The sequence below is a fragment of the Bos grunniens genome, chromosome 28 (assembly GCF_055505025.1).
Source record: "Bos grunniens cultivar Pamir isolate PY7600 chromosome 28, Bosgru_T2T1.0, whole genome shotgun sequence".
Classification (NCBI taxonomy): Eukaryota; Metazoa; Chordata; class Mammalia; order Artiodactyla; family Bovidae; genus Bos; species Bos grunniens.
Window position 1 is genome coordinate 24,013,828 of NC_141192.1, and position 13,520 is coordinate 24,027,347.

Sequence of the window (13,520 nt, forward strand, 5' to 3'; positions counted from 1 at the left end):
AGAAAGAGAAATTAAGGAAACAATTCCATTCACCATTGCAATGAAAGAATAAAATACTTAGGAATAAATCTACCTAAAGAAACAAAAGACCTATATACAGAAAACTATAAAACACTGATGAAAGAAATCAAAGATGATACAAATAGATGGAGAAATATGCCATGTTCATGGATTGGAAGAATCAATATAGTGAAAATGAGTATACTACCCAAAGCAATCTACAGATTCAATGTAATCTCTATCAAGCTACCAACGGTATTTTTCAGAGAACTAGAACAAATAATTACACAATTTGTATGGAAATACAAAATACCTCGAATAGCCAAAGCAATCTTGAGAATGAAGAATGGAACTGGAGGAATCAACCTGCCTGACTTCAGACTATACTACAAAGCTACAGTCATCAAGACAGTATGGTACAGGCACAAAGACAGAAATATAGATCAATGGAACAAAATAGAAAGCCCAGAGATAAATATACACACCTATGGACATCTTATCTTTGACAAAGGAGTCAAAAATATACAATGGATTAAAGACAATCTCTTTAACAAGTGGTGCTGGGAAATCTGGTCAACCAGTTTTTCTTGTAAAAGAATGAAACTAGAACACTTTCTAACACCATACACAAAAATAAACTCAAAATGGATTAAAGATTTAAATGTAAGACCAAAAACTATAAAACTCCTAGAGGAAACCATAGGCAAAACACTCTCTGACATAAATCACAGCAGGATCCTCTATGACCCACCTCCCAGAATATTGGAAATAAAAGCAAAAATAAACAAATGGGACCTAATTAAACTTAAAAGCTTTTGCACAATGAAGGAAACTATAAGCCAGGTGAAAAGACAGCCTTCAGAATGGGAGAAAATAATAGCAAACAAAGCAACTAACAAAGAATTAACCTCAAAAATATACAAGCAACTCCTGCAGCTCAATTCCAGAAAAATAAACGACCCAATCAAAAAATGGGCTAAAGAACTAAACAGACATTTTCCCAAAGACATACAGATACAGATGGCTAACAAACACATGAAAGGATGCTCAATATCACTCATTATCAGAGAAATGCAAATCAAAACCACAATGAGGTACCATCTCATGCCAGTAAGAATGGCTGCTACCAAATTGTCTACAAACAATAAATGCTGGAGAGGGTGTAGAGAAAAAGGAACCCTCTTACCCTGTTGGTGGGAATGCAAACTAGTACAGCCACTATGGTGAGCAGTGTGGAAATTCATTAAAAAACTGGAAATAGAACTGCCATAAGAGCCAGCAATCTCACTGCTCGGCATACACACTTAGGAAACCAGAATTGAAAGAGACACTTGTACCCCAATGTTCATCGCAGCACTGTTTACAGTATCCAGGACATGGAAGCAACCTAGATGTCCATCAGCAGATGAATGGATAATAAAGCTGTGGTACATATACACAATGGAATATTACTCAGCTATTAAAAAGAATGCATTTGAATCAGTTCTAATGAGGTGGATGAAACTGGAGCCTATTATACAGAACGAAGTAAGTCAGAAAGAAAAACACCAATACAGTATATTAACACATATATATGGGATTTAGAAAGATGGTAATGATGACCCTATATGCGAGACAGCGAAAGACACACAGATGTAAAGAACAGACTTTTGGACTCTGTGGGAGAAGGTGAGGGTAGGATGATTTGAGAGAATAACATTGAAACATGTATACTATATTATGTAAATAGATCGCCAGTCCAAGTTCGATGCATGAGACAGGGTGCTCAGGGCTGGTGCACTGGGATGATCCTGAGGAATGGGATGGGGAGGGTCAGGATGGAGAATACACATACACCCATGGCTGATTCATGTGAATATATGGCAAAACCCACACAATATTGTAAAGTAATTAGCCTCCAATTAAAAAAAAAAAAAAAAAAAGATTTGAAGCAGTGATCTCAGCAAAAAGGCAGAATAGGAAGTCCCAGCTGTCATCGGCCAACAGATGCACTAATCTAATAACACTTTAAGGCCCAAAACACCTTTATGAAAACTCCAGAATACAGTTAAATAGTTGCAGTACCCTAAATGAGTTCAAAACTGAGAACAGTCACACTGAAATTTGTAAAAGCAATTTCAGTTAACCTGTGTCAGCTCTTCTAAACCAGCATAACTTAGGAGCAAGAGAAATACCCTCAGCCATCAATTTCTCCATGAGTAGAAAGAGTTAACTATGCGACAACCCTCAAGCCACTTTCAGAGAGACCTGTTACTATATAATCTCACCCACAATGCTGAGGGCATTGACATAGTCCCAACATTTGGAGTCAGTTAAGAAAAAATGAAGGGGCTGACAGCTTTCAACAGGTGGCATGGCCCTGAAAAACTCACAGAAGGGACATAATATTGAGACTTTTCCTTCAGAAAGGAGAAACAGAAGTGGAGCTTCCACTCAAGGCCCAGAATTTCAGTGCACTGGCCTAGGGAAAAGGACCGAATGACTCTCAGCAACAAGTATGGCTCTGTGGACATTGGGAGAAGATGCTCAATCATGAGACCTGTTCATCAAGAGGGAGGGAGAGGGGCTTCCCTGGTGGTCCAGTGGTTAAGAATTCACCTTGCAATGTAGGGGACACTTGTTCTATCTCTGGTCCAGGAAGATCCCACATGTCATGGGGCAACTAGACCTGTGTGCCACAACTACTGAGCCAGTGCGCTAGAGCCCACAAGCCACAACTATTGAATGGACACACCATAACTACTGAAGTCTGTGCACCTAGAACATGTGCTGTACAGGAGAGACCATCACAGCAAGAGGCCCACACACTGCACCTAGAGAGTAGTCCCCACTCTCCAAAACTAAGAAGACCTGGGCACAGCAAAAACGAAGCCAAAGAGCAACCAAAAATTAATAAATAAATGTTTAAAGAAAGGAGGGTGGGACAGGAGCTGAGTGTGCATCCTATGTTTCTGCCTTCTAGTGCACTGTCTCAGGAAAGGGACAGGAGGCTTACTGTGGCCAGGACAACTCTGAGACCGAGAAAAGTTGCACAACCTTTTATCTTCCAGAAATAAATAAGAGGAGTAAAACATGTACATTCATAGAAAAGTTCCAAGTTTGCTAGAATCTCTAGCCAGTCTGATTGGTGAAGGTCTTTTTTTTTTTTTTTTTTTTGATGAAACCAGTCTGAAAAGACTTAGAGATGCACAGGCACCAATGAAGAGCTACAAGAAACACAACATTTTAAGAAATATGATCCCAAAAAGGGGAAAAAAAATACATCTCTAGTAAACGATTCTTAAAAAATTGAGGTCTAAGAATTGTCTGAGAAGGAATTAGAAGTAGTTATCTTAAAAAAAGTTCAGTGAGCTATGAGAGAATACAACTAAATGAAATCAAATGCCAATACATGATCAAGTTGGATTTATGCCTGGGATTCAAGGATGGTTCAATATATATAAAGCAATCAATGCAATGTGTAACATTAATAGAATAGAGATTAAAAATCACATGATTATCTCAATAGATGCAAGCAAAGCATTTGATAAAATTTAGTACATTTTCATGATGAAAGTTCTCAAGAAATTGGATAGAGAAGGAATGTACCTCGACATAATAAAGGCCTTATATGACAAGCTGATAGCTAACATTATATTCAATGGTGAAACATTGAAAGTTTTGCTAAAATCAAGAACAAAACAGGGATGCCCATGCCCTCCTGTCCTTCTCTTTAACACCGTTTTGGAAGTCCTAGCCAGAGCAAATGGACAAGACATCTGATTTGGAGAAAGGAAAATAATATTTTTGCTGATGATGCATTTTATAAGTAAAAGAAAATCCTAAATACTCCACATAAACTATTGGATAAAATCAACAAATACAGTAAAAGGTAGAGAAACATATAAAAACCAGCTGGATTTATATACATTCACAACTAACTCTCAATAAATGGAATTAAGAGAACAATTCCTCTTAAAATAGCATCAGAAAGAATAAAATATTTAGGAATAAATTTAACCAAGAAGTGAAATATCTGTATACCAAAAGCTATAAGACATTGATGAAAGAAAATGAAGAAGACACAAATAAATGAAAAGATAATTTGTGTTCATGAATTGGAATGGTATTGCTAAAATATACATACTACTAAACTATAAACTTAAAGATATATTTTAGCAACTGATATTTGACAAGCATTTTGAAAATACAAAATGGGGAAAGGATAATCTCTTCAACAGTTGATTCTGGGAAAAGTGATGTCCACATGCAAAAAACTGTAATTGGATCCTAATATTATACTGTACATAAAAATCAACTCAAAAAGGATTAATGACTTAAACTCAATTGCTTGCTTTGGAATACATTTACTAAAATTGGAACTATAACAGGAAGATTAGCATGGCTCCCACAAAAGGATAACACACAAATTTATGAACCATTCCATATATTTTTGTTATTAAAAAAAAAAAAAAAACCCTTAAACTCAAAATCTTAAATGGTAAAACTCCTAGAAGGAAACGTGGAGGAAAATCTTGACATTTTTCTTGATAATTATTCCTTGGATAAAACACCAAAAACACAAGCAACAAAAGCAAAGCAAACAAGTGGAACTACAACAAACTTGAAAGCACACTCTGTGGAAAGGAAGAAAGAATTTGTAAACTGTGTATCTGACAGGCAGTTAATATATAAAATATGAGGACCTCATATAAGTCAATGTGCTATGCTATATTCATTTTAGTCTGACCTTTGCAACCCTATGGCCTATAGCCCACCAAGGTTTGCTGTTTATGGGATTTTTCCAGTCAAGAGTACTGGAGTGGGCTGCTATTTCCTCCTCCAGGGACGTTCCTGACCCAGGAATCAAACCAGTGTCTCCTGCATCTCCTTCATTGCAGATGGATTCTTTATAGCTGAGCCATCAGGGAAGGACATAGAATTCAATAGTGAAAACAAATAGCCCAATTTAAAAATGAGCAAAGAACCTGAGTATACATTTTTCCAAAGACATACAAAGGACAAAGACGCAGATTAAAGACACTCAACATCACTAATCATCAGGGAAATGCAGTTCAAAATTATATATTACATCTGTTAGGATAGCCATCATTTTTTTTTAAGGTAAGTAATAGTGAGTAGGTGGAGAAATTTTATTCTTGTACAGCATTGGTAAGATTATAAAATAGTGTGTCCATTATGGTAAATAATATAGAAGTTTCTCAAAATATTAAAAATAGAACTACTGTGTCAGTCCCACTACTGGGCATATATCCAAAAGAGTTGAAGTTAGGATCTCAAAGAGATGTCTACACTTCATGTTTATTATAGCATTATTCACAGCACACAAACTATGGAAACAATCTAAATATCCATCCAGTTGAATGAATTAAGATGATATAGTATACATACAGAATGGTCTATTGTTTGGCCTTAAAAACAAGGAAAACCTGCCATATGTAAAAACATAGATGTACCTGGATGACACTGTGCTAAGAAAAATCAGTCAATCACAGAAGAATGAATACTGCATCATTCCATTTATATGAATTATCTGAAATATTCAAATACATGGGAGCAGAGAATAGGATGGTGGTTAGCAGTGGCTGGGGTAGGGGGTGGAGAAATGGGAATTGTTACTCAATGGGTATATAAAGCTTCATTTATGCAAGATCTCCTTGGAAGGAAAGTCATGACCAACCTGCTGCTGCTGCTGCTGCTAAGTCGCCCCAGTTGTGTCCGACTCTGTGCGACCCCATGGACGGCAGCCCACCAGGCTCCCCCGTCCCTGGGATTCTCCAGGCAAGAAAACTGATAGCATATTGAAAAGCAGAGACATTACTTTGCCAACAAAAGTCCATCTAGTCAAGGCTATGGCTTTTCCAGTGGTCATGTATGGATGTGAGAGTTGGACTGTGAAGAAAGATGAGTGCTGAAGAATTGATGCTTTTGAACTGTGGTGCTGGAGAAGACCCTTGGACTGCAAGGAGATCCAATCAGTCCATCCTAAAGGAGACCAGTCCTGGGTGTTCATTGTAAGGACTGATGTTGAAGCAGAAACTCCAATACTTTGGCCACCTGATGCGAAGAGCTGACTCATTGGAAAAGACCCTGATGCTGGGAGCGATTGAGGGCAGGAGGAGAAGGGGATGATAGAGGATGAGATGGCTGGATGGCATCACCAACTCGATGCACATGAGTTTGGGTGAACTCCGGGAGTTGGTGATGGACAGGGAGGCCTGGCCTGCTGCGATTCATGGGGTCACAAAGAGTCAGACACGACTGAGCGACTGAACTGAACTGAACTGTACAAGATGAATAACTTGGAGAGATCTATGATGTAGCATATTGCCTATAGTTAATAATACTCTGCTGGATACTTAAAACTGTTAAGTGGGTAGATCTCACATTGTCTTACCACTATAAAAAAAATTAAAACTGAATTAGATTTGAAGAGTTGGAAAAGAATTTAAATGTATGGGTGGGAAGAAGAAAGAGAAAGAAGAAAATTAGATTAAAAAAGAAAAAGCTCTATCTCACTTTAGTGTAACTCTGAATGTATTTCAAAATACTATTAAACACTTTATAATGAAAATGGCATATTTTGTGTTCATTCCCAACTAGAGATGTTAACAAAAAATAATAAAAATAATGCCTTCAAAATAAAGTGAATGGAACTTCTGAGCTACCATTCAGTCTTCTAAACAGTTCCCTTTGCTGTATGATGCTAAATTCCCATAGCTAGTGATATATATACATATATGTCTCCTTTGCCCTCATAATTCCTTTTCCCCTCTTTGCTTTCCTTCTACCATTACTATTGTCTTTGTGGGGAGACCAAATGTGACTTTTTGAGATGGAAAAGGGGGAAAAAACAGTCATAATACCCTAAAGTTTTGCTTGGTTTCATATATGGAGGTTTATAGATGGCATCATTCAAAAATTTGCTTTAGAAATTTCTCAATGAACTTAAATTGCTTTTGACAGTAAATAACATGCTGCATTAAAAGGAGTAGTCCACAAGACTCCATTTATAATAATAGTCTTCTTCAGTCCAGTCCACTGATAACGGTGGACTTTTTCATTCTTTTTTGCTTTCTTAAATAGTAGAGGCACCTTTTTTCCTAGTCAGGGCATAAACAGAGAAACACTATTGCAACTATCACTCCTCCTCCTCTTCACATAAACACTTACAGATATCTTGGATGTCCTTGGAGGCTTATTAAGCTACAGATAATAACTGCAATGTTGAATTATAAAATTCTAACCACACTGGAAGCACCAGAGAATCTTAAACTTTACAAAAAATAGAATTAGCATATTATACTTTAGAACGTCCACAGGGACAACATAACATTCAGAAAAGATTGCCTATCTTTGGGTAGAACTCTGATTGACATCAGAAATTGTATTCCTTGATGTTCAAAAATCATGTTTTGTAGAAGCATAGGATTTTCACAAGAACTAGAAACAATAATAACAATAGCACCTGTATATGCCTCTCACTGTGCTAAGCACTTTATATGAATATAGTCACTTAATAATAACAATGACAATAGGAGTGTTTACTATTTTTACTCTCCAACACAAAGACAAGAAAACTGAAACGTTCAGAATAATGATTCTAAATGATAAGGGATAGTTGATAGGGCCTTTTACAATAGTAAATGTTCACAATTAAAAAATTTTAAAGGAACTTCCTCTAAGGCAAACTCTAAATATTTTAAGATGGTTCACAGACCTCCAAATTAAATCAACCAATCTAATTATGCTGAAGGCCTAGAACTGAGCACAATTCCTCAGAGTGGGAAGGAATACCAGATGCCAGAGTTTTCCTTTCTGTAATGAAAAGAAAGTATTTATTGGGGTGTGGTAATAAAAAAGTGATCGCTGGATTTCCCCCTCTATCCTCATTACTATTTCTACCAGTTCCTCCGTCCCATTGTTATGTTTGCTAGACTCTGGCAAAGTCAACTGTTGCCCTATATTAGGCTAAAGATTGTTACACAGTTTGATTGTTACCTAGGTTTTGTAAATTGTCAGTAACTTTTGGGACTAATATCAATAATAGTAGTATGACTTTAGCCAGCGCATTTTGTAATTAGGGATAACACTTGGATTGACTCACACATCTTTGGGTTCCTCACATTTCTTTCTTTATCTAGGCGGCCGCACTGCTTTCTAATGCTCTGAATCCTGATTGAAGAAGCTGAGACATCTGTTCAAGATGGGACTTGAATAATAAGATGCACACATTCCAATATAACTGTAGGGCACCTTTGTGCCACTGTCCATTAGCTGGCTAAGTTTCTACTTCTGTTCATGGCTATAAGAAGAAAAGAGCAAACAGTTACATCCTCCTCTCCTTGCTCATCTACTAATGTTTAAAGAGATAATAAAGTGGACATTAATTCTCAGCCGCATCTCAGATGAAACGTTATGATGTTTTTGTTAACTTCTGAAGGGTAATGGAAATGAGTGCCACCTGTTTGTGATGTGCCATCAGGGAGATAGTGCTTCTTAGATGAATTGTACTTAAAACATCACATTCTTTATTTGGTCGTGGGTTATTCTCTGGGAGAACAGCTGATGCCTAATTGCATAAAACAAACAGACCATGGCTCACACAATTCATGTTTCATCTGTTTTCACAGTTAATGTATGTATGGCTGCCTAGTCTGTTTGGTCTGGGAGATTGCAGATAATGAAGAAAACCCAAATGAAGGGATAGGTTGTATTGATGATAGGACCATGGTGTTAAGGAGAGACTTTTCTGACTCCTCTCTTTCTCTTTCCCAGTGGACTTTTGATTAGACCATTTGTAGGTTTCCCTTCACTCCTTTAGCTTATTTCACCTCCATCTCTTTGTTGGAGAATGAGAGAGAGGTGTACATAGTTTTAATTGATATGTTTTATGTGATAACCTCAGATAAGCAGATGACACCACCCTTATGGCAGAAAGTGAAGAGGAACTCAAAAGCCTCTTGATGAAAGTGAAAGTGGAAAGTGAAAAAGTTGGCTTAAAGCTCAACATTCAGAAAACGAAGATCATGGCATCTGGTTCCATCACTTCATGGGAAATAGATGGGAAACAGTGGAAACAGTGTCAGACTTTATTTTTCTGGGCTCCAAATCACTACAGATGGTGACTGCAGCCATGAAATTAAAAGACGCTTACTCCTTGGAAGGAAAGTGATGACCAACCTAGATAGCATATTCAAAAGCAGAGACATTACTTTGCCAACAAAGGTTCGTCTAGTCAAGGCTATGGTTTTTCCTGTGGTCATGTATGGATGTGAGAGTTGGACTGTGAAGAAGACTGAGCGCCGAAGAATTGATGCTTTTAAACTGTGGTGTTGGAGAAGACTCTTGAGAGTCCCTTGGACTGCAAGGAGATCCAAGCAGTCCATTGTGAAGGAGATCAGCCCTGGGGTTTCTTTGGAAGGAATGATGCTAAAGCTGAAACTCCAGTACTTTGACCACCTCATGCGAAGAGTTGACTCACTGAAAAAGACTCTGATGCTGGAAGGGATTGGGGGCAAGAGGAGAAGGGGATGACAGAGGATAAGATGGCTGGATGGCATCACTGACTCAATGGACGTGAGTCTGAGTGAACTCCGGGAGTTGGTGATGGACAGGGAGGCCTGGCATGCTGCAATTCATGGGGTCGCAAAGAGTCGGACACGACTGAGTGACTGATCTGATCTGATGTGACAAGTACTGCTAGGCTATTGAATATATATTTATGTATTCATCAAAATACTTATATGAATCATGTTATTGATCTCATTATATTAGTAAGGTAAGTATTGGGGATCCTGGATCCAATTATCTGAATCCAATATCTGATTCCAAATATTGAATGAATAGGAAAGAATAGACAGAGGTACTCAACATTTCTCAGTATTCCACATTCTTACATCAGATATAACTTGTATAGCTACACATAGGGTAGATTTTTATCTTCGTCTATTTTGTGATGGGAATGGTTCTAATTGAGCCCAAAATAAGAAAAATAAAACTTATAGAGTAATAAACACAACTGATGAATGTTATAGCAATTAGCAGAGGTAACAGACCATATTTTTCCTTTTTAACAGCAATTACTCCCTCTGGGTATCTTGTATTCAATCCTGTTTCAGGGAAATTGTCACCCAGAAGAATTCAGATAGGCTTAAAAAATTATGTCCGGGGAGAGGTTATTTGAAGAAGTGGAATGATTAATCAATGATGACAACTGTGCATGGGATGCCTTCTTTAAACAGCAGTGAGAATGGCAAATAGTAGAGGTCTTCCACAGAGAAAACTTCTAGGAATCTCAATGATAACATATCATTCTAATGCAAAGGCTTGGCTCTCATGCATGTCTTTGGTGGTAAGCATGGATAGACAAAGGAAGCTCAGACATGAAGAGATATCTGAACAGGGAAGGATCAGCTGTTAGTTGCACTTACACAGGCAGCATTTAAGATCTCTGACATTGACTGGGCCACCTAAGCATATGTCCTGACATATACCAGTTGCCCACGCCAGCCCCTTATTGTAGTACTGCTCCAGTCTAGAGTGAAGAGGTTGAGAAACAGAGTCAGCTTGGACCTGACTCTCAGGGATACTTCTCCAGGGACTTAAGACTCTCTCACATTCCCAATAGGGTAGTGACAGCCACCAGCAGAGGAGAAATTCTAGCTCACAGCTAGCCCTAGCTTCTTCATCTCCAACCCTACTTCCTACCAAGATGACAGTGGCCAGAATATATTGATCAAGATGTGATTTGTGTTCACAATAGATTCAGCTCTGTCACCAAAGTCACTGGGCACATTCAGGCTGTTGAGGAACTTTTCCATGAATGCACACTCCTTCAAGACCACAGTAGGGTTTTTTTTTTTTCTTCACTTAATTTCATATATAAAGAGAAAGTCAAGCAAAGTGAGAAGACAGAGGAATTAGTCTCACTTGAAAAGCAAGAGAAAACCCCTGGAAAATGCAAACAATGAAACTGAAGTAGAAATTCACCAGATAAATAATTGAAGCAATTTATAGATTTAATGCAATCCCTATCAAGGTACCAACGGTAGTCTTCACAGAGCTAGAACAAATAATTTCACAATTTGTATTGAAATACAAAAAACCTTGAATAGCAAAGCTATCTTGAGAAAGAAGAATGGAACTGGAGGAATCATCTACCTGACTTCAGGCTCTACTACAAAGCCACAGTTATCAAGACAGTATGGTACTGGCACAAAGACAGAAATATTGATCAATGGAACAAAATAGAAAGCCCAGAGATAAATCCACGAATATGGACACCTTATCTTTGACAAAGGAGGCAAGAATATACAATGGATTAAACACAATCTCTTTAAAAAGTGGTGCTGGGAAAACTGGTCAACCACTTGTAAAAGAATGAAACTAGAACACTTTCTAACACCATACACAAAAATAAACTCAAAATGGGTTAAAGATCTAAACGTAAGATGAGAAACTATAAAACTCCTAGAGGAGAACATAGGCAAAACACTCTCTGACATAAATCACAGCAGGATCCTCTATGACCCACCTCCAAGAATATTGGAAATAAAAGCAAAAATAAACAAATGGGACCTAATTAAACTTAAAAGCTTCTGCACAACAAAGGAAACTATTAGCAAGGTGAAAAGGCAGCCTTCAGAATGGGAGAAAATAATAGCAAATGAAGCAACGGACAAACAACTAATCTCAAAAATATACAAGCAACTCCTACAGCTCAACTCCAGAAAAATAAATCACCCGATCAAAAAATGGGCCAAAGAACTAAGTAGACATTTATCCAAAGAAGACAAACAGATGGCTAACAAACACATGAAAAGAGGCTCAACATCACTCATTATCAGAGAAATGCAAATCAAAACCACAATGAGGTACCATTTCACGCCAGTCAGAATGGCTGTGATCCAAAAGTCTACAAGCAACAAATGCTGGAGAGGGTGTGGAGAAAAGGGAACCCTCTTACACTGTTGGTGGGAATGCAAACTAGTACAGCCACTATGGAGAACAGTGTGGAGATTCCTTAAAAAACTGGAAATAGAACTGCCTTATGATCCAGCAATCCCACTGCTGGGCATACACACTGAGGAAACCAGAAGGGAAAGAGACACGTGTACCCCAGTGTTCATTGCAGCACTGTTTATAATAGCCAGGACATGGAAGCAACCTGGATGTCCATCAGCAGATGAATGGATAAGAAAGCAGTGGTACATATACACAATGGAGTATTACTCAGCCATTAAAAAGAATACATTTGAATCAGTTCTAATGAGATGGATGAAACTGGAGCCTATTATACAGAGTGAAGTAAGTCAGAAAGAAAAACACCAATACAGTATACTAACGCATATATATGGAATTTAGAAAGATGGTAACAATAACCCTGTGTATGAGACAGCAAAAGAGACACTATTGTATAGATCAGTCTTATGGACTCTGTGGGAGAGGGAGAGGGTGGGAAGATTTGGGAAAATGGCATTGAAACATGTATAATATCATGTATGAAACGAGTCGCCAGTCCAGGTTTGATGCACAATACTGGATGCTTGGGGCTGGTGCACTGGGACGACCCAGAACGATGGTATGGGGAGGGAGGAGGGAAGAGGGTTCAGGATGGGGAATACATGTATACCTGTGGTGGATTCATTTTGATATTTGGCAAATCTAATACAATATTGTAAAGATTAAAAATAAAATAAAATTAAAAAAAAAAAGAAAACAGAAGACAAAGTATCATACAGAGTGAAAAATTCCTAAATTAAAAATATGTATATATGAATATAAAAACACTGAAATGCTGGTAGGATATGTGTGGAATATCAGTAGTAACTTCTGTACAGTGAGACTGTGGGTGTTTTCCCCTCATCTGTTCACCTCTATATTTTCAAAGTTTCCACTAATTTAACATATTTATAATAAGAAAATAAGAATGGATTATTAAAGAAACTATCTCTGTCACAGTATAAGAAATTTTTGATGACACCCAAAGATTCTGGGTGGAAAAAAAAAAAAAAGAAAGTAACTGAGTTAGGGAAAAAGAATACATAGGCATAGTGAGAATTTTAATAAGGAATAAGAAAATACAAAGAACAATGAATACAGTAACTGAAATAAACAAAATAAATTCAAAGTAAACAGGTGATACAGAAGAACAAAAAAGTGATCTGGGGATAAAATAATGGAAATCATGCAATCCAAAAAGCAAAAGAAACTTTTACTTTTCTAAATTAAAACATTTTAAGGGAACCTATGGGACAATATTATGTTTACAAACATATGCATCATAGTGGTCCCAGAAGGAGAAGACAGAGAGAAGGTAAAAATTTTATTTGATGAAATTATGGATGAAAAGTTCCAAAACCTGAAAAAAGGAAGCAAATATATGTATATAGAAAGCAACTGCTACTACTGCTAAGTCACTTCAGTCATGTCTGTCTCTGTGCGACCCCATAGACGACAGCCCACCAGGCTCCCCCATCCCTGGGATTCTCCAGGCAAGAACACTGGAGTAGGTTGCC

At 37.6% G+C, this 13,520-nt stretch overlaps 1 long non-coding RNA gene and 1 other non-coding gene across 4 annotated transcripts in view; one reads left to right on the forward strand and one right to left on the reverse strand.

The window, feature by feature from the left end:
- The window catches only part of LOC147343036 (uncharacterized), a 119,422-nt gene that overhangs the window by 54,311 nt on the left and 51,591 nt on the right, over positions 1 to 13,520 (reverse strand). The gene's annotated exons all lie outside the window — the stretch shown is intronic.
- LOC147343037 (U6 spliceosomal RNA) lies at positions 4,327 to 4,432 on the forward strand. The gene has a single exon (XR_015157252.1). It is a non-coding gene; the product is annotated as a U6 spliceosomal RNA (small nuclear RNA).